Below are 22,144 nucleotides of genomic sequence, written 5' to 3'. Positions count from 1 at the left end.
AAGCACTAGCTATAGTGTATGGCATACAGTATCTACTTAATAATACTATTTGGGGAAAAGATTCTGAAACAAAAAGGAATCTGAATAATGATCTTTAAAATTCTTTCTAGTTCTAAAATTCCTCTTTCTATAAAATAACTCTTATGAGACAACAGAAAGGGGACTCAATAGACAGGGTTTATTAATAGGGAAACACAAGCTTTAAATGATATACTGGACCAGTTGGACCTAACTGATACCTATCTACAGGGCATTTCATCCAAAAACAATAGATTTCACTTTTTTTTCTCAAGTGCACATGGAACATTCCCCAGGACAGATCACATTTTGGACCTTGGTAAATCAAAAAAAATAAAGAAACCATTTCAAACATCTTTTCTGACCACAACAAGGTAAGATTAGATACCAACTATAGGAAAAACAAAACAACTATGAAGAACACATACAAAAAGCAGACAGAGTTTCTTAGATTCCTTGACTTCAGAGGTGGCTTGTTTATACATGTACTTAAGCTTACTGAGGTAAAATTTACAAGCAGTAAAATTTTCTCTTTTTTGGTACACAACTCTATGAGTTTTGACAAACATATAACCATGGAATCACCACCACAATCACATACAGTTCCATCACCCGCTTTGCCATCACTCTGCTCACCCGTCCAGTCTCTGGAAACCAGTCACTGTTTCCTGTCCCAATAGTTTTGTCTTTTCTAGAAAGTCATATAAATATAGTCACAGAGTATACATAGACTTGAGTCTGCTTTCTTTCACTCTGTTACATTTGAGAGTCATCCTTGCTATCGTCTGTATCCCTTTTTATTAGTGAGTTCACCCCTTTTGATTGCTAAGCATTCCACTATGAATTGTTTATCTACTAACCAGTGATGACTTATGAAAAAAAAAACAGCAATAAACATTTGAGTGGATAAATGTTTAAGTATCTAGGAATAAGACTGCTGGGTCACATGGAAGATGTATTTTTAACTTTATTAGATATTGCCACATTTTGTTCCCAATCAAAACAATTTTTGTACTTATTTTGCAATCATCAGACATTTAGGAGAGTTCTGATTCATTTGCATATTAGTTTTCTATGGCTCTTATAACAAATTGCCACAACCTTGGTGGCTTTAACCTGCATGCATTTATAACTTTGTAGTTTTGGATGTCAGATACACAAAACGTCTCACTGGGCTAAAACTCAGGTGTGTGACCAGCTGAGCTTCTTTCTGGAGGCTCTAGGTAGGGTGAGGAAGTTCCCTGGCCTTCTCTAGCTCCTCTTGGCTGTCCGGCCCCTCCCATCTTCAGTACAACAGCTGGTGGAGTTTTTCTAACTGTGTTTTAGTCTGACATGTTTCACCTTCATCTTTTACATTTAAAGGATTCTTGTGACTACACTATCCAGTATAGTCCAGGATAATAATCTCAGCCAGTCCAGGATAACAATCTCTTTAATTTAAGTCAGGTGATTAACACTCTTATTTCTATTTGCAATTGAAATTGCCTGTCACCATGTGACACTGCATATTCACAAGCATGGGGAATTAGGACATGTACTTCTTTGGTTGTGGGGGTGAGGTATTATTCTGCCAATCATGGTCTGCAACCTCGTACGCATATACTACTGTCAATTCAAAAGTTAAGTCAGTCTAATGGCTGTACACTCATAGCTCATTATAGTTTTAAATCATATTTCCCTAATGACTAATAATGTTGAACATCTTTTCGTGTTTTTTATTTTTCGCCATTATATGCCTTCTTTTGTGAGATGTTTGTTTGAAATTTTCCCTATTTAAAAAATTGAGTTGTTTATTTTCTTCTTACTGAGTTTGAGAATTCTTTATATATTCTTGATAGTAGTCTTTAATCAGATAGGCATTTTGCAAACACTTTCCTGCAGCATATGGCTTTTATTTTCATTTTCTTTAGCAGTAGTTTTGAAAATAAGATTTAAATTTTAATGGTATCTAATTTATCACTGTTTTTCTTTTATGAAACAAGTTTTTTGTGTCCTAATAAATCTTCGCTTAACTCAAGGTCACAAATGTTTTCTTCTACAAATTCTGTAGGTTTACATATTACATTTGAATCTATAATCCATTTTGTGCTAAGTTTGTATTTAACAAATCTGGTTTCAGGCTTATTTTTTTTGAACATAGATAGCCAAATATTCTAAAATCATTTCTTGAAAAGAAGAAATGCAATTTTTATCCTCATATATTTATTACTTAAAAGACCTTGAAGGAAAACTCTAGTTATTTTGATTTTTTATCACTTCAGAACTTTTCAACTGGTTTTGACTTTTCATTACCTAAGTAGTAACGACAACATACTCCTGAAACTGAAACATTTATTCATTACAGATCAGGTTAGACACATACCAAGATGGTCAATACACAGCACCAGATTTATGATGAATAATTGATTTCTCACTGTCATGAGTTGAGCCTATGTAATTTGATTATGTATTTAACTAGTAATGGAAACTCATTAGCAGAATTCTATTTCATGCTTGTTTGCACCTGCAAACAATTTCTTCTTGTTTAAGGGATTGTTCCATTTGGTCTGCCTGATATAATTTTGCTCAGTAACATTGCATTGATGATCACTACTGAAGCTCACCTAGAAAGTATGAAAAGATTTCACTAATCTCTTCCCACCTGTCTTGATTACTACTTCATATCACCCTGGTGACTTCTTGGCACAGAAACGTTGGAGTTTGGTTTTGAGAGCTGATTCTCAGTGACTTAGGGGAAGTTAGTTAAGCCAAGAATAAAGTATGGGAGACCTATAGAACAGCTTCTTAAAAATCACATCTGTGTGTTTGTAATACAATTCTGACATTTGTTTTTTATGATCACTCAAGTTCTGTGTGGAGTGGGTTGGAGGGAAGATTTCTAATGCCTACTAATTTGGAATCACTGGCTCCTTATGGTAAAGTGCAATATCCAATGACGATGCCTCAGACCCAAACATCACTGGCTGATACAGACCACAGATTTTTCTTCTGTTTTGAATATGAGTTCACAAAGCCTTCAAATTAGATTGAAGTTGGGTTTTTAGGGATGGCTGTGAACACTGACTTAGCCCATGTATTCGCAATTGGCTCTTCTTTCTTGTATTATTTACAGGTGTCACTTATCCACAGTCCTTCGGAGCAGACAGTAGCAAGGATGCAAAAGCCCAGTGTTAATGCTTTGAGATACTTCATCAACTATATGGAAGTGTTGTTTTTCAGTCATTCAGTCTTGTTCGACTCTTTGTGACTCCATTGACTGCAGCACGTCAGGCCTCCCTGTCTTTCACTATCTCCTGGAGTTTGCTCAAACTCATGTCCATTGAGTTGATGATGCCATCCTCATATGGAAGTAGCTCAGAGCCACACATCTTGAATTCCTGATGTATTGAGTTGGCCAAAAAGTTTCTTTGGGTTTTCCCTAACATTTTACAGAAAAATCCAAACAAACTTTTTAACCAACCCAACAAAAAGCAGCAAGGAAGTAGCCTACAAAAACATGATAAGTGGTGGGTAAGCTAGGCCTATTATCCATCCACATTTAGGAGGCACTTTATATACATCAATAACCCTAAGGAAGACTTTCACTGAAGAATTCTGTTTTATTTTGATAGTTGCCCAAACATGTTTGACCACAGAACACTTATGTCTGTAGGACACCACTTTGGATAATGTTGACCTGGAATGCTGAGAGCGGTAAGGGGTTCAGAGGTTATCCCATTTATGACCTCCTTTTTCTATTCTCTGAGTGTTTTAGCTTTTTCTTCCACTCCCCTAATATCAACAAATTTCAGTTTTCTTCCATCCTGTTATAACGTTAATGTTTATTAATATTGGCTTGATGAGTTTTTTTTTCCAGTATCCATAAAGGAATGAAGTGAAAATTATGCCAGCACTCTCATAAAAAAAGAAGATAAAATATTGACTAGTCTTATTACTGGGAAACTCAAATTATTGCCCTTGGAAATCCTTAGTAAAATGTATAAAAAGAGGATGATATTTAGCTATTCTGAATACTCTCTCTCTCTCTATATATATATATATATGTATATGGTCTCTAAGCTCAACTGGGGCCTAGGGCAAAAATACTTAAAAGCTGAAGTTTTTCTTTGGGTAAACGTTGTCTCCAATTTCTGTGCCACTCAACACTGAAACAGAGGAGGACACAGTGGGGCTCTTGGGTGTAAAATTCTTTCTGTGTCTCCCATTTCTTGATGACAAGGAAGTAGGCTTCTTTCAGCCTCCTCGACCTTCCCTGAGTTCCAACAGAGAGGTACAAACTATGGCTAATCCAGGAAGAGAGGGGAAGACAAGGGAGAAGGCAGCCTTGGAGCAGGCTCCTGGTTCCCCATCAAGGGGTATACATAACAATGAGCTGTTCTGCAGATAGTGAAACCCCCACCAGTTGGGAGAAGGTAACTGCAAGCTGCTTATAAGCAACGCAGACCTCAGGTAGGCTGAAACCAGAAAGTTGATGATGCTGACTCCTGATTACCTCACCATGAGCCAATCAGAAAAACTGTTCACAATCTGATCATACCTTCCTGACTGAACCATTACTAAGAAGCTCCTCACTACTCTCTCCAGGTTGGAACACACAGTTTTGAGGACATGGGCCCACTGTGGCCACCTTTCCCCGGCAAAGCAATAAAGCATTCTTTTCTACAATACTTAACCCAGGAGATTCTACTCAGAGGTTCAACTTGGTACTGAGATACAAAAGCCAAATTTTGGAACAGGATCTCCCCTTTTCTGTTCTCTTGTCATGATGTCCTTTGTCCTCTGACTCAAGCCTGCTCTCAGGAAGGAACAAGACAGAGTTTATTTACATTTCAAAATGAATGTAGGAAGTTGCATTTCCAGTCTAAGGTGAAGTATGGAGGCAGTGTGTTTAGATGGGGCTCTCTCCTCTCTACTTGTCACCAGCATCTAATGATGCTAAAAATCATTAGAATCCTCTCTAGGAATTCTCTGTGTCTCTGACAGGTGATGTGGGTCATCAGAGAGTACAATGCTCTTGCCTGGGACAATCAGTGGCATAGTCAGTGATTCTATGATTTGAGGTGCATGCTAAGTTGCTTCAGTTGTGTCTGACTCTTTGTGACCCCAGGGACTGTAGCCCACCAGGCTCCTGACGGGATTTTCCAGGCAAGAATACTGGAGTGGGTGGCCATGCCCGCCTCCAGGGGATCTTCCAGACTCAGTGATTGAACCTGCATCTCTTATGTCTCCTGCATGGCGAGCAGGTTCTTTACCACTAGTGCCACCTGGAAGCCCCAGATGATTTGGGGAGGGGGGACTAGATTACAAGCTCCGGCCTTCAGCATTACTCAGAAACCATCTCCTCCTACTCCCAAAAGTTCTGACAACCATCTAGTTCTTCATTCAGTCAAACCCTGAGTGAAGACGCAGAATTCAGGCCGAGCTTTCAGGTATATAAATTTCCAGGGGTTGGCGGGGGGCGGGGGGGGCGGTCTTCAGTGTTTCCAGATGAATATCGGGTCTCGGTCTTCTCTGTCTGAGATGGAATAGGGGAGGAGTAAAGTCTTCGCAAAGACGGGTAAAGAAAGGAGAAGCCTGGAGACCTGCTCTTTGAGTGTCAAATTTGCAAAAGTAAAATAATCTCTGAGGAGCTCCACTTTGAACTGGATGATTTCAAGCATGACCTGAGAATCAGGCACACGAGCAATTAGCAATGAGTCACGGTCCAGAGTGAAATCCCCCTGTTGAGGGGGTGACTTTTCTCTTTTCCAGAGCACTTGGCACCTCAAACAAAGCTGCCTGCTGCCTCCTCCTCCTCGTGTGATAGGCTGAATGCTTAAAAACAAGATTTAAAAAAATACAGCACCTCACTATGAGAAGAATGAAATCACATGAGTCGTCCTACTTGTTCAAGAAAATGTGACTAAAATATACTATTTGCAGTACTTTTGATAGTCTCTTCCTCTGGAGGGCAAACTTACTATCTTCCAGAGTTCCATCAGAGCATTCAAAAGGAGTCAGATAAAACCTGTAGGCCAGGTTTTGTGGTCTTGTTTTTTCATCACTTTTTTCCCCTTTACGTAAACAAAAATTATCTTTATGGCTCTCTGCAGAGTGACTGACCTGTAGATAAGCTCTTTGGTTCAGTTTTCTTTTATAGCCTCAAGAAATGTTCTGAGAAATATTTTGACAGAACATCCCTCAAGTCAAAGGATTTTCAGCCACAGGGAACGGCAGCTGGGTTTTCATGCGGACACACTGGATGTGGTAATTTAAGGGGCGCTGCAGTAAGCTCCTACAGTGAACCAGAGCTCAAATTCTCCAATTCTCCAGAAGTATATGATTGGTTGGATGTCTGAGTCTTTAAGGATGCATTCTTGGGGCTGGAGCACTGGTGAGCTGCAGTGCTGCATCTAATGCAAAGCCGCCCTGTTTGGATCTCTACAGGAGTCATTAGCTTGAGGCTGATGTAGCACCCGCCCGATTCCCTGTGCCTGGCAAAAGTTTCATGTGGAAAATCGACATCTGCATGATGCAGGCAAACCCAGGTACGCTGTTATCAGTCCTCCAAAATGTCCTCTTCTGCCTCCTCTTCTCTCGTTTCCCCACGGCGTGCAATGAGATGAGACCAAGGGATACGTAGGGGTTAGAGGCTTATTGCTTTGGCTCACAGTACTCAGAAAGTGCTAGAATAAGCATGCAAAAGGACAAACATTGCTCCTGAGATGTTCAGTGCTATTTCATTAAATTCTCCCAGAAATTCATGCTTAGAAAAATCCAGTATTCCCTTGGACAGCTGTAAGATTATGACAGCACAGGAGCATTGTGTATTTTCCCTTTTGCACTGGTTGCCAGGAAGCTCAGAAGTGCTATGAGCTTTGTATTAGTTCCATTAACCTCCATTGTCGGCACAGTTTTTCTCTCCCAAGACATTTCTATTTCATTGATTTTTCTTTTTCTTCTTTGATTTTAGTCATTCTATTTGTGTCTTTCATTATAAGCAGTGAGAAATAAGTACACAGAAAACATTCATTCTAATGTTGGATGGATATTTCACCTCGTATATTTTTCTTCCTGATGCTCTTCAGAGTAATGGTTTTCATACAGGGGAATATTCTTTTTGAGAGTCCATTCTTAGGTATATTCCCAGGGACAGTAATAAAGTGAATTCTTGGTATGTATGCTTCAATAGAAGTTCCTTCAATTTTACATCAAGCTTCTCCACCCAGCTGTTGTTTACTCATGTCCAGATCTTTTGTGACCCCATAGACTACAGCCTCTCAGGCTCCTCTGTCCATGAGATTTTCCAAGCAAGATTATTGGAATGATTTGCCATTTTCTTCTTCAAGGGATCTTCTGGACCCAAGGATTGAACCCACAGCTTCTGCATTGGCAGGCAAACTCTTTACCACTGAGCCACCAGGGAAGCCCAGATTAAGAGCTATTGGGGAAGAGCAATATTTTTAAACTTCACTGTGATATGTTCTGATTGAATAGGTCTGTCACAGAACCCAGACATATGCAATTAAAATTTATCTTAAAGGAATGATCATACAGGGGATTTAAAACACTGTTAGGAAAACTGTGAGAAGCTGTGATTAATCATAGTTTAAAAAAATGTGGGGTAAGGTGGAGATGAACTTCATTCTATAAGTCAAGGTCAAACGCCAATTTCATTCCCATAGAATATTATCCACCTCAATGAAATTGAAGGACAGGTGACCTGGCATCTAGTCCCTGCTCTGCCTGGCAACCTGGGGACACTGAGGAGTCCATTTAAAGCCCACAGCTCCATCACATCATCTGTATAATAAAGCAGAGAGCCTGTGATCAAAAGACCTCTTCCCACCCACAAAATGCAATGATTCTTCACAACCAGGGAGATGGTGAATTTAGAAACAGGCAGAATTTTCATGCAACCAGATAAGCAATGTGCTGTAAGAATGATGGGAAAAACCTTTTCTGTAAAATGTCAATATGGCTTGGTTTTCTGCCAGAGAAGCGCCCAGCCACTTTTGTTCTCAACATCAGAAATGAGAAAAGTGAATTCACAAGTTCTGCAAAATGGCTGTTTCATCAACAGGAGTTGGAAGCCAAACACAATTGTTAAATATTCACAGTCAATAATACAAATTTGCAAACTTCATTTCTCTTGGAATAAGGAAACCTGGCTGAAAGAGATCCCTGGAAGGCAATGAGCAGCTGGTAGGGTGAATAGATGAACAAGCTCTGTCTCTTTCCCTCTATACTCGTCTCATCCAGGAAAGCTATTTCGCCACCTCTGAAGATGAACATCCCTTTGTAGCAATGACCACTTGAAATTAATGAGTTCAAAATCCCGTGTCTCTCTTGGAAGCAGCTATGTCCGAGACTAATTACCTTCGGTGTAGAAAATACCTCTATTATTATTATTTTTTTAAGTAACTTAAACTCCTTTCCCATTGCTGTATCTCAAAGTACAGCACGTTTTAAACAGAGGAGATGTAATTAAATTAGAAGTCATGGCAGAAAGCTGTGGCAGCTGATAATAATTGCTTTTCAGAACCCACTATAATTGGTGCTCCAAGGATTTTATTTCAAAGTATCAAAGTCAATTTAGAAGGCTTGCTTTATCTGGACTGGAGCTGCTTTGATGAAGACACTATGTCTTCATGTCTCTAGGTTTTCTAAAATTTAACTAAACTGTTTTTTTAATGATTATGTTAATAATTACAGTGCCACGATGCTATTTTAAGGACACTGGAAGATAAAATTCAAATTCCCCTTCTGCCTATTAGTTAAAGTTGTAACCATGAAATGTACACAATTCTTGCTCATTAACTGATAAGCCCTTGAAATTCTACAGCCAATAAAAATCTCTCTTTCATTTGGTACCTCCCATGTAGGATTTAATACATTAAATCAAGATATAAGAGGGAGTTCATAAACAAACACCCTGATATACCACTGTCTGCTTTTTTAAAATAATTTTATTTATTTATTTTGGGTGTGCTGGGTCTTCGTTGCCATGCACAGGCCTTCTCTAGTTGCAGGGCATGGGTTTCTCATTGCAGTGGCTTCTCTTGTTGCAGAGCATGGGTTCTAGAGCACAAGATCAGTAGTTGTGGCACACAGGCCTAGCTGCTTCGTGGCATGTGGGATCTTCCTGAACTAGGAATCAAACGCGTGTTTCCTGCATTGGCAGCTGGATTCTTTACCACTGAGCCACGAGGGGAGCACTATACCACTTGTTTTTGCTCACTGTATTTTCTCTGCCTAGAACGTCTCCCTCCCTTTTTTTTTTATGATTCAATGAGCAAAATTCTACTTTATCTTTCAAGTTCCAGTTTAAATGCCATCTATTATGGAATAAATGCTTTTGTCTCCCCAAAATTCATATGTTGAAACTCTAACACCCAATATGATGGTATTAGGAGGCAGGCCTAATTAGTAGGTAGGTGGGAGGTGGTCAGGTTGTGAGGGTGGAGCCCTCATGAATGGGATTAGTGCCCTTAATGAGAAAAGATGAGAGCATGTCTCCTCTCTCTCTGTTCTCTACCATGTGAGGACAGAATGAGAAAACAGACATCTGTAAGCCAGGAGCAGGGCCTTCACCAAGAATTCAGCCAAGTTGGCAACAGAGCTTTCGCTTTCAGCCTCCAGTGCTGTGAGATATAATCTTTGTTACTTGCACCGCCCAGTCTGTGGTATCCTGTTTTAGCAGCCCAAACTCACTAGCACAGCACCTCTTCCACAAAGTCTTCTTTGACTGCATGAGAGGAGTGCATTATTCCAAATCTGAGATCCAGCAGCTTAAGTTTCCCTATCTATACTACAGTGATCACAGGGATGTACTGACCATAAACTGAGGTAACGTGTAGAATCTGAAAGGACACTGCTATCACTATCATGAAACTTTCTCTGCTTACCTCTTTAGATGCTTCCAGCTTAAAGCCATGGGACACAACACAAGTCAGTTAAGTACTAGACTCATCAGGGCACAATTTTCACCTTTAAGCAGTGCATACTAATTCATTATCTGCAGAATGGTATTTTATATCTGAAAGAAGGCATTGGAATCTGAGGCAAACACATTTTCTTGCTGTGTGACCTTGGGAAAGTCACTTTACTGTTCTGGTTTTCAATCTTCTTTTGCACACAGTGAGTTTATCAAACTAAAATTTCATTAAGAATACTTTTGCCTCTACTGCTCTATAGTATAATTACAGGTGGTGTAATCCTTAAAATTGTGTCCAAGATATTTATAGCATTAAAACTAATTAAATCTACCTAATCATGCCAACAGAGATCAAATTTCTATGCAATTACCATTTCTGGCTTCGTAAAGACAAAGTAATGCAAAAATTCATTATCTTACCACACCACGCAAAGTTGATCAGCTCTGTGAACTATGCCAGGTAATTAACAACAGGAGGTGAGATGCTCCATCTCATTGTCGTAGCATCATCTTGACAAAATTGCAGAGTCCCTCCCCTTGTGCAGAGAACATTTTGCAATGTTCACAGGCTCTATGGAGAGTAAAAAAAAAAAAAAAAGTAAACTCAATTATAGATCAAATAATGACTAACATTATTATTTTTAATAATAGCAGTAGCAGTAAAATGTTCTTGTTTGTCAGGCAAATACTCTGTTCCGGGCACTATGCCATGTTCCATGTCGATTATATCATGTATACAATGCTGTGAGGTAGGTATTCTCATTATGTGTTTCTACTGAGGAAATGGAGGCTCAGAATGGACAAGTAACTCGCTCAGGACTACACAGCTGGTGTGTAGTAGAAATGGGATTCGAATGCAGTTTGAGCTGACTCCAGAGTCCTGGCCCTCAGCTAGAAGATGAAAGCGACTCATACGCAGTATAAACCAGTCAGGATTAGCATCCAGTCTGTAGAGGACTGGCTCTGTAAGGTGTCAACAGAGAGCCTGATATTTAGCTGCTATATACATGAAAGGCTAAAAACTATGTCACTCCATTCTAATTTGTCTGTGTATGTTTCCCAGTTCTTGGACACCAGCTGGGTGGCTTATAATCCAATTCAGTTCTGACACAATCCACCTGGAGGCAGCATCGGGTCCCGCGGATTCGGGGCTCAGTCCTGCGAGACCGCCCCTCCACCCTTAGGATGGCAGTCACGATTCCAGGTTTCCACCGGGGCTTCTGACCAGTTGAGTAGTACACACCTGATGCTCCCATGCCTTCCTCCTTGGATTTAATTAATTTGCTAAAGCGACTCAGAACTCAGAAAAATATTTTGCTTCCTAGATTAGTAGTTTATTATATACTAAATGATATGCATACTCAGACATAACTCAGAAAGGATAAAGGATATAACTCAGAAATAGCCAACTGGAAAACATGCACAGGGCAAGTAGGGCGAAAGGGCATGGAGCTGTCATGCCCTCAGAGCGCACTGCTCTTCTAGAATCTCCAACCTGGAAGCTCTCAGAACCCCATTCTATGGGTTTTTAATGGAGGCTTCATTACATCATTCACTGTTGGTGATAGTTTCAATCACTAGTCCCTTTCCCCTTCCCAGAAGGAAGAGGTTGGGAGGGGGCGAGACTGAAAGCTTGAACCCTCTAATCACAAGGCTGGGTCCCCTACTGACCAGCCCCTTGTCTCAGATGCTTTTCCAAACGCAACTCATGATAGAGAAAGAGACGCCTCTATTACTCTCAAACTTAAGAAATTTGAAAGGCTTTAGGAACTGTGTGCCAGAAATGGAGATGAAAACCAAATATATATTTCTCATTATGAATCAGAATATCACGATGGCTCTACCAACATTTAAACTACAGAGACCATCCCACACGTGGGAAACTCACTGCCAAGTCCCCCGTGTGCCTGTCCCTCGGTCTTAGCTGCCAGGGCTCCTCTCTTGGGCTCCCCCCTTACACTCTCTGCTTTGTGGTATCACCTCAAGACCTAGAAGCGATGGGTTGTAAATACTCATCATGGGGGGCAGGCCTGAACCCTCCCCCACGGTTAAGGCTAGTGTAGAATTTGATTTGTTGCTGTCCTTGCCATCATGATTGTAAATTTAAAAAAACATATTACTCTTGATCAATATGATTATGTGTCAATGTATTATACATGTTGAGGGCTGAGGGACTGTGTCTTTATTTTCTAAGCGGATGGGATGGGAGACTGTATTAGTCTGTTTGGGCTGCTATAATGAAAATACCATGGATTGAGTGGTTTAAACAACATTCATTTCTCAAGGCTCTGGAGTCTAGGAACTCCAAAGTCATGGCGCTGGAAGATTTTCTTTTCGGTGAAGGCCCGATTCCTGATTCACAGCTTTCTCATGTGTTTTCTCCTGGCAGGTGGGATGAGGGAGTACTTTATAAAAGTAACAACCTTATTCTAGAGGCCCCACCCTCATGAGTTAAGCACCTCCCAAAGACCCCACCCACTAATAACATCACAATGGCATTAAGATTTCAATCCGTGAATTTTGAGGAAGACACAAACATTCAGAATGCAGTACCATTCAAAGACCGCACCTCCTATGACCATCAGATGGTGTGGGGTTAGGATTTCAACACATGAATTTGGAGGGACACTTTCAGTCTGTAACAGAGGCTTTCTGAAGCATTGACCTGTCAAATCAATGTTAAAAACAATGAGTTGGTGACACTTCGATAACACCATTTTAAATGCCATTCTCCAACAAAAACTAAGGGCTCTTTGGTGAACTGACTGATTCTAGGGGAGGGCAGCGGAAACAGATGAACCTGGAGCATTGTGGAGTGCAAGATAGTAAGGGAGGGCCCCCCAAAACAAAACAAAACCAGAGGATGTGGGCATATTACAAGGGCACATACTGAAAGAGCTCTGAAAGGCTAAAGGAGAAACAACGTGAGCATCAAATAAATGACAGATTATGATCCAAAGAAGAAAATAAATACCGAGGAGCTCACAGTGATATAAATGAATGAACAGAAAAGTGAGGGAGAATCAATGACTCTTCTTTATGAAGAATTTCAATTAATAAATGTAAACAGAGTGAAACAGAAAATCATCTTAAGCACACCACAGTAACAAATGCCACTGGGAAGATGCATTAATGGATACTTACTTAGCAATGATCATGCACCCCCTGATTTAACACACAGAGAAAAGTACATCACCTGTCTGGTATCCTTTTCTCTGTGCATCCCCACTTGAACAGTGAAGAAACATCAGACAAATACAAAGGGAGGGACTGTCTTTAAAACAAAGGTCCAGTACTCTTCAAAAGTGACCAGGTCATGAAGACAAAGATAAAGAAGTTGTCATAGATAAAAGGAGACTAAGTAAATGTGACAATTAAATGCAATTTGGGATCCTAATTGGATCCTGGAACAGAAAAAAATAATCAATTGTAGAAAGCTATTGAGATCTGAAAAAATTCCATTGTTTAGTTAATAGTAATGTAGAAGGTTACTTTCTTAGATTTGATCATTGTTTTACGATATGTAAGGGGTTATCCCAAGGGGAAGCTGGGAATGTGGGAACTCTGCTTGATTTTTGTTACTTTTTTCTAAGTCTAAAATTATCTCAAAATAAAAGTTTTAAAAAATGAACTTAGGAATCAAAGCACAGTAAAGTTTTCTACAATATGGCATGTAAAGAAACCATTTTCCCCCTTTCATTAAACTTAATGGAATTGTGTATGGAATTTATCAAAGTAAACACAAAATTAAAAGAAAAATTAAACCACCAACATGTGTTAACTTGAAAACATTTATTCAACAAATCTTTATTGATCTCCTACTATGAGCAAGGTAACATGCTATCACAAATATATATTTTTTTCTTTTATAAGCATAACCTTCACTTTAAAATCTCTCTGAATTATAAAGTAGAATTTTCTAGACATAAGCCTATCTATTTTTTTCTGGAGAAACTGTTTCTGGTCAACTTGTGCCACCAAAAGTTGCCCTAGGTGACTGCTGGTGGTTATATTTCCAAGTGTTGTCCTGATGCCACTGGTTATGTGAGGGCTCAGGAAATTTTTGCTGTATTCTACTCTGGAACAATAAATTTTAGTGCCTGTATGTTCCCTCAGTAAATAAATGAGGACATGCTATCCCAGTGCTCAGCTTGGGAAAGGTTAAGCTTAGCTGGTCTCTCACACCACAGGAGAGAAGAACCAGGAGCAGAATCTTGACAAGGTGCCATCAAAGTCTCTCTCCCACATCCCACCATGAATTAGGTCACTTCAATGTGATCTGACTTGATTTATGGATGCCAGACTATAGTTTCAATTATGTATATAAGATGGGATGGGAAAATCAATCTAACCTGATAATTTTGCTCATGGATAATATCCCAAATGCATGATTTGATGAGAGGATTACAGCATCTTGCAGTGAGTAACAGGAACACAATTACGGGATCTTACAGTGACCACAGCTCACTCAGTTGACATGACATAGTTTCAACCTTTCTCTATCAAGTTCCTTTCCAGTGCTTCAGCTCAAGTGTTTACTTGCCTTGAACTTTGGACCACTGATGAGAAAAATTAAGGCCCACTTGACAGATTTGATGGCAGTGAGCTATGAAATAACGAAACAACCAAACAAAACCCACAAGAGCCAAGAGAACAGGAAGAATGTAAGATCTTATAGAATTTGGAAATAATTGTGGATGCAACAATTATGATAATAATAAGGATTTCTTTTAAAAAGCAGCTATATCTGTGAATCTACTTCTAATTTTTTAAAAATATTCACCAGTTAGTTGTATATTTAGAGGACCAACTAGTGGTTACCACTGTTGGGAGGAGGCAGAGTAGGGGCTGGGAATGGGAGGCAGAAACTACTGGTTAATGACAGGCTCAAGGGTGTATGATACAACACAGGGAACACAGACAATATTTTGTAGTAACTGTATATGGAAAGTAACCCTTAAAATTGTATACAACTAAAAAAATTTTTAAATGACAACCTAAAAAGAAAAAGGCAGCTAGAATGTGTGTGTGTGTGTGTGTGTGTGTGTGTGTGTGTGTATATATATATATATATATATATTTACACACTGAAGGTGAATAGGTTATATAGGGGAGAAAAATAACAGAAATAAAAGATATTCATTCTTGAATGAATATGGATAAGATGATAATGAGGAGTCTAAATACATTTGCGGGCCTCACATGGTCTGGTATCCATGCAAAGGTGCACCCTAAGAAGCACAGTCTTGGGACTGTAGGTTATTTAATGAAACTCCCCTCCTTACTGTGCCTCCTGAGAACAGTAAAGGAACCCCATGCACATGGATCAGCAACACTCTCCAAACCTCCTTCCTATATTACAGCAAATCACCAAGCACTCTTAGGCCTAAGCTCAAGGGGGCTTTCTTCCTCTATTCTTACTCCTTTTCCCCCAGTTCTTTATCATGTAGGTCATTCTACTAGCTGTCCTCTTGCCTCTGATCTGCTTCTTGTGATTTTCATGTTTCCCTGGGAGAAGATGAGCTCAGGGTCTTCACACGCTGCCATTTTGACCCTTCTGCTCGCCCCTACCCCGATCTTCTTGCTGATGATTTTGTCTCATAAAAGATCAGGAAACTGGAGTCATTAAGACTCTCTAAGTGGGTATAAATGATGACAGAGGAAGCTGTGTGTGTATGTTTGGGGAGGGGGCACAGGGAACAATCCTATGTTCCTAAAACACCACAGAATCAAAGTGAAAGAATCCCTTTTTTCCATGAAGAGGTTTCTCCTTTCTCACCACACAGCAGCTTTGTTGCCATGCCCTCCATTACAGAAAGAGGGTTTCTCAGACTTAAAACTTGAGAAATGCAAGCAAGGAGCCAATTTGTAATTGTTACCCACGGGTAATTCAGACACAGGGTCCCATAGGTAACACCATTCTAGTTCCTGCTAAGCAGCTGCCTCTGCATCTAGCCCTCTTCCTCTTGAAAGTTTCATAAAAGCTTTTTATTACATAATTATACTTCTGTGTTCTGTAGTTGTGTGAGGTAACTCGCAATTAGCATACTTAATTAGGAAATTAGGTGTTATAATCACAATATAGAACAAAATTTGTCATGAAGTTTTAACTCATAAACAAATGGATTTTTTTCTTTAAGGAGAAAAAAAAAACACAAAAATCAATGTTAACTTTCTGTTTTGGCAGATAGTGAGATTTAATTTATGTGCAGCTAAAAGGGAGCAGTCCATCTGTTTTCCAGATGGCTCCCTCCTTCCCCTGTCGTTGGGGATGAGTCACTCTGGTGTGTAACTGTCCCTTCAGTTGCTACCTGGGTTCTGCTTGGTGTTCAGTCTAGGGTAGACCCTAGGCTGATTTTCCCTGAGACATGAGATATAGAGGGTTGGTGCTCAACTGATCCAGTTGACTCTATTCAAGATATGTTTAGTGTGCCCTACTCTGTGCTAGGGTCCTGAGGTGACAAAGATGGAGTTAATCAACTTTGATGGGAGACCAACTTCTAAATACATTGGTCACTGATACAGGGATACAGAAAATTAATGGGAACACTGAAGAGAGAGTGCCTAATCATGAGAGCAAGACAGCCACCTTACATGGCATTTCCCAGGAATAAAAATTTATGTTTGAGCCAGATGCAAATAACCTGTTCAAATATACTATGTATCCCACACCATAGTTCTTTACATGGAGTTCAGGGACCCCCAACAGATTTCATGAGTGGGCTTGATTTCCTACTGGGCCTGCCTTCATTCTATCTGAGAAAAGGTGATGAGTTTACCTATCTTGTGACATGGAAGATACGAAATTATAGGTAAAATGTCATGAACCTGCATTTTTTTTTTCCTGGAGAAAATGTACATGACTAACTTTTCTCTTGAACTTTTAAAATTCTGTATTGGGGTATAGTTGTTTAACAATGTTTTGATAGTTTCAGGTGAACATGTACATGACTTATATGATACATAAACAATGGTGTCTGTGATCTACAAAATACTAAGATTTATCTATATTGTAAATATATACATGACATTAATTTCACAAATATTGCCTAGGTGACAGTGAAGGGACACAGCTCCTATTCTCAAGCTATCAAGGAAGACAAAGAACCAAAGAATGACATCGATGGTCAGTTAACCAAAGACACATGCTCCTTTTCCATACAGCAGCACTGCTGCTAGGGAGCAGCTGTCCTGTCAGTGATGTTTCACCACCCCTCTTGCTTCCTAGTGCAGCCTCATGATGAGTTTTTGCCAATAAAATTGAAATAATGTGACGTGTATCATTTTTAAACTAAGTCAAGAAGTAGGTCCAAAAAATTAAAAAAAAAAAAAAAAAGAAATAGGTCTTTTTTCTCTTTGGCAATAACTGAAAGATGGCAAAGCTACAAGACAGAAGGAGCCTGGGTTCCTGAATCCCTAGGAAAGGCTGCTTTGTTGAAACCGGCACTGTTAAGTTTCAACAGAATGTGGTTTCAGTAAAAAGTAAACATATGTCCTAATGGCCACTGATATTTTTGTGTTTGTATATCACAGAAGGTAAGACTGACTTGTGATACAAAAGCCAAGGTCAACAGAGAAGTGTTAAATGGAATGAGATACTAGAAGAGGGGTAATGAAGATTCAGGAAGTATCTCAATTGGGACAAAGCATCCAGCAACACCTCAGTGATGAGTGGATACCAAGGTGAAGGGCCCGTGGAAGGTGAAAGGGGCTGGCAGAAAGTGGGTGATGGAAGGTAAGCATTTCAAGCAGGAGGAGAAAGTGAGGAGGGACTGGCTGACAGTGGCCAGTTGTGACTGGAGTAGAGAATGAAATACAAGTGAAGTAAGAGAAAACTGCAAGGTCTAGATCCTGAAGGAGTTTAAACTTGATTCAAAGGGCAAGATAATGGTAAAAATCTGATTTGGATTTTTCAAAGATAATTCTGGTTGCTGTGTGAAGCATGAAGGGAGCAAGACGAAAACAGGGTGGTTAATCCATAGGCAATATTCTAATGCTGATATGCAAGGGACAGTCGTCCAAACTGATGAAGAGGCAATGGGAACAGAGGGAAGTGACAGCATGAATGGTGACTAGATAAGAAGAAGAATACACAGAGCCAGAGTCAGAGATCAATGTTGATATGATAGTGGAAGGGGCAGAGGACTTTGAACACACGATAATGTTGCCAACCCTGGGTTTGCTGCTAGGTTGGTGTGTGGTTTTCACCTATGCAGGTTTAATTTTACCTGTAAACTGGACGGCAAAAACTCAGATTGACATATACACACTACCATGTGTACAATAGATGGCTACAGCAACCTTCTATAAAACACAGGGAGCTCAGCTCTGTGCTCTGTGATGACCGAGAGGGGTGGGTGGGAGAGAGGGAGGCCCGGGAGGGAGGGGATGTATGTATATGTAAACCTGATTTACTTCTTTGTACAGCAGAGACTAACACAACATTGCAAAGCAATTATACTCTAAAAATTTTTTTAACAATGAAATAAAATTTGTTATCTATACAACAAAAAAACGAGACCCTGACTGTGGAAGTGTTTTATAATTCTACAGAGCTTTATAAAGGAAAGGCCTTCACCTACAGATAGAATCTACATAACCACAGTCCAATTTTCTTTGCCTCAGCAATCTAAGGACTGGAGTACTGTTAAGACCATTTACAGATGAATTTTAGAGGGTCCACATGGAGAAGGATCACTTTCTTCTCTGGTGGATCAACCTCACAAGGAATGTGTCTCCCCCTATGAGCCCACCATTTCCCTCAAGGTTAGTTATAAATGTTTCATGTTGCCTCATCTTTCCTTCACTAAATGGCATTTGGAAACACTGCATGCCTTGATGTCTTTGAAGTTATCCTGTCTTCCAGCACAGCCCCTGGCTCCATGCATCTGTAGCTTCCTTGAACTCCTCTTCCATCTCAGTCTCCTGGTTACTAATAGCAGTAAGATGTTCTCCATGATGGAGACCCATGCAGATCAGTATTCTGAAGTCTCATTTCCACCAAAGGCACCGAAGCCTCCACAGAGCTGGACAATAGAGAATGGCCTTTCCTTCCCTTAATTAATTTGTACAAGACCTCTTTGTGAGCACAGGGTGGAAACACACTCGGATCACAATAAACATTTGCTCTGTGGCTTCTACTATCATATAACATATGAATAATGCAGTTCTTTTCCTTTATTCCTGATACCAGCTGGGCTCACTGTACTATATTTGACAGTTAATGATCAAGACATAGAGTTCATTAAAAACAAAAACAAAAACAGAACCACCTCAACATTTAACTAACACAACTTAGATATTTAGGTCTGACTTGCATAAATACTTGCTATTTTCCTACACATCTGGATCTTGGAAATAATTAAACAAAAACAAAAACAAAAAACCTCTCTTCAACCAGATTGACAAAGAATTTTTGGGACCAAAAGAAACCCGATTCAAGCAATTATTCTTACATGTATTTTCTAAGCCATGGCCAATCTTGGTGGGTGGCAAGTCATTATTTATAGTACAATGAATCTTTGATTGAAGTACCTTTAGGTCAAAGATAAAAAGGAGCAGTTCATACAACACAGCAGCTGGTATGACAAACTCTTTGCATAAAACAACAATTTGCAGCAAGTATAGATGTATCATTAGTGCTTTTGGAACCATAAACCTCTCATCTGATTGCACCATTTAAAATCTTTGATAGAGTGTATTGTGATACCTAATTTAGTTGTACTCAGGCAGCAGCATAGATGAGGCACCTCATCTGTGCTTGCAGTTCATCAAATGTCTGCCACTCCCCTGTGATGAGCAAGGATTTCCAAAGGGAGTGGGAGAATACAGGGTGAAATACAGTGGAGACGGGAGCTGCCACCTTGAATGTGCCACCTGTGGCAGGTAGATGGTCCTGGAACCCAGGCTGGGCAGTCCTCTCAGATGGTGTTTCTGCCTCACTGTGCTCCACAGCTTAGCACTAAAGCCTTCTACACGAGATGGGCATTGCAGTGGCCGGTGGTTTCTATCTGCTCAGCATGTATTCCCACCTCCCTTCTGGTAACAGAACCCCCTTTTCCTTTGAGAAACTCCTCCATCACCACAGGTGGTCATGTTGAGACTGTCAAGCATCATGCCCTATTCCTCAACACTGTGGACTGGACTGGGCACGAAGCTGGGCCAGACGGTACACTTCCCCTCTGGAAATGGTGACTGGCTCAGAAATAGTCCTGTGATCAAAGTCAGATCAGTTAGAGTTCATGTCCAAAAGTGATCAAATTTGTCAGACAGACAGCATGCTCTCAGTTTTAGCTCATAAGCTGTGAACACGCAGGCTAGGGCTCTCAGAGACACACGAGAGGCACGACATGGACAGTGTCAGCGAACATTCATACTCCACGTTCCTGAGGCCAGGAGCCAAATGCACACTTGGACTCCCCAGGTGCACACGTTAATATATTGCATTCCCTCCATTCCTTCAGGCAGCTGGTTTGGGTTGGGTTTCTGTCACGTTACAGAGTTCTAATACAGTTGTTAAATAAATGCTAAATGTTAAATAAATGTTAAATCAATGAAGGGGTCAATTAAGCATCTCCACGTCTCACTTTATTGTGACCCACACCTAGGCATGACTCATATTAGATTTCTGATTCCAGAGTATATAAAATGATTACTCCTAGCACACTTCCTTTTTTTTTTTTTTTTTTTTGCAAGAGAGATAAAAATTACATTAGGGTGAAGTTAGCCAAGAGACCATTTTTTCCCCCATGAGTGGAAGGAGATTGTTTTTCAGTGTTAGAGCTAGGATGTCACCATCTATCACTGCCATAACAGACTCTGTGTATACAGCAATTTCCCCTTGGACAAAGGCAGAAAGAGGTGTCTTTAAAGGTGATGAGATGTCACGGAGAAAAATAATCCTTTTCTACACTTGTATCCCGCCCTCCATTTCAAGTCTCCATTTCCTGTCACTTTTTTTTTTTAAAGTAATGGCTTTATTAAGATATGTATTCATATACTGTGCAATTCACACAGTTTAAGTGTATAATCCAATGGTTTTTAACATATTTACAGATTTGTGCAACTTTCGCTACAATCAATTTTAGACTATTTTAATCACGTCCAAAAGACCCTTTAGCAGGTATTCTCCAGTTCTCCCCTCTCCTCAGCCCTAGGCACCCACTCATTTGTTTCCTGTCTATACGGATTTGCCTATTCTGAAACTTCATTTAAATGGAACCTACATTACATGATCTTTCGTGACTGACTTCTTTCACTTAGCATCATGTTTTCAAGGTTCATCCACTCAGATATTCATTCCTTTCTATGGTAGAATAATATTCTATTGTATAGATACACCATGTTCGTTTATTTATTCATTTGCTGATGGGCATCTGGGCTGTTTCCACCTTGGCGCTATTATGAATAAGCTGCTACAAACATTCATGTACAGTGTTTGTGTGGACATATGTTCTCGTTTTTCTAAGGTATGTTCCAAGGAATAGAAATGCTGGATCATATAGTAATTCTACTTTTAACTTTTTGAGGAGCTGTCATACTATTTCCAAAGTGGCTGCACCATTTTGCATTCCCATCAGCAGGGTGCGAAGCTTCCAATTTCCCCATATCGCTGCCAATATTTATGTCTCTTTTTGATTATTGCCATCCTAGTGGATGTGAAGTGGTATCTCCTTGTGATGTTGATTTGCATTTCCCTGATGGCTAATTAAGTTGAGTACCCTTTCATGTGTTTGGTGACCATATTTTTCTCTTCTTCGGAGAAATGTCTATTCATATCATTAGCCCATTTTTAAAGTGAGTGGTATCACTTCAATAGCAGTGCCAAGAGCCCTTTGGTGAACAGAATGTGGCCTTGGGTTTTGGAGCAACACGTACTGCTGGGAAACACACTCTGCATGATAAACAGTACCAGGAAGATAAATGGAAGGGGAGAGGGCAAGGAGAAATCAAGCATTTCCTTCCTCATCCTGGAGCAGTGGGTGAGTTGGGTGGAGAGGGCAGGATTCAGTCTGCATATCACCTCCTTGGAGATGCCTTCCTTGATAGCTTTTAGAGAGAGATCCTGTGAACTGTTTCATATTAGACCTATTTTTGTTTTCTTCATAACACTCTTAGGGCATAATTATTTCACTACTCCCCTTTTACTTATTTACTTATTTATTTATAACTGCCTCTCAGCTCTTTGAGGGCAAAGTTCACATCTGTCTT

General features: G+C 39.9%; 1 long non-coding RNA gene across 1 annotated transcript in view; it reads right to left on the bottom strand.

Moving 5' to 3' along the window:
- Nucleotides 1-22,144, bottom strand: part of LOC136166675 (uncharacterized) — a 408,420-nt gene that overhangs the window by 4,486 nt on the left and 381,790 nt on the right. Inside the window, exon 3 of the long non-coding RNA XR_010662979.1 lies at nt 10,355-10,505. This is a non-coding gene — a long non-coding RNA (uncharacterized lncRNA). The remainder of the gene's footprint in view (nt 1-10,354; nt 10,506-22,144) is intronic.

Source organism: Muntiacus reevesi, chromosome 4 (assembly GCF_963930625.1).
Source record: "Muntiacus reevesi chromosome 4, mMunRee1.1, whole genome shotgun sequence".
NCBI lineage: Eukaryota > Metazoa > Chordata > Mammalia > Artiodactyla > Cervidae > Muntiacus > Muntiacus reevesi.
This window is presented reverse-complemented; position numbering and strand designations above follow the sequence as displayed.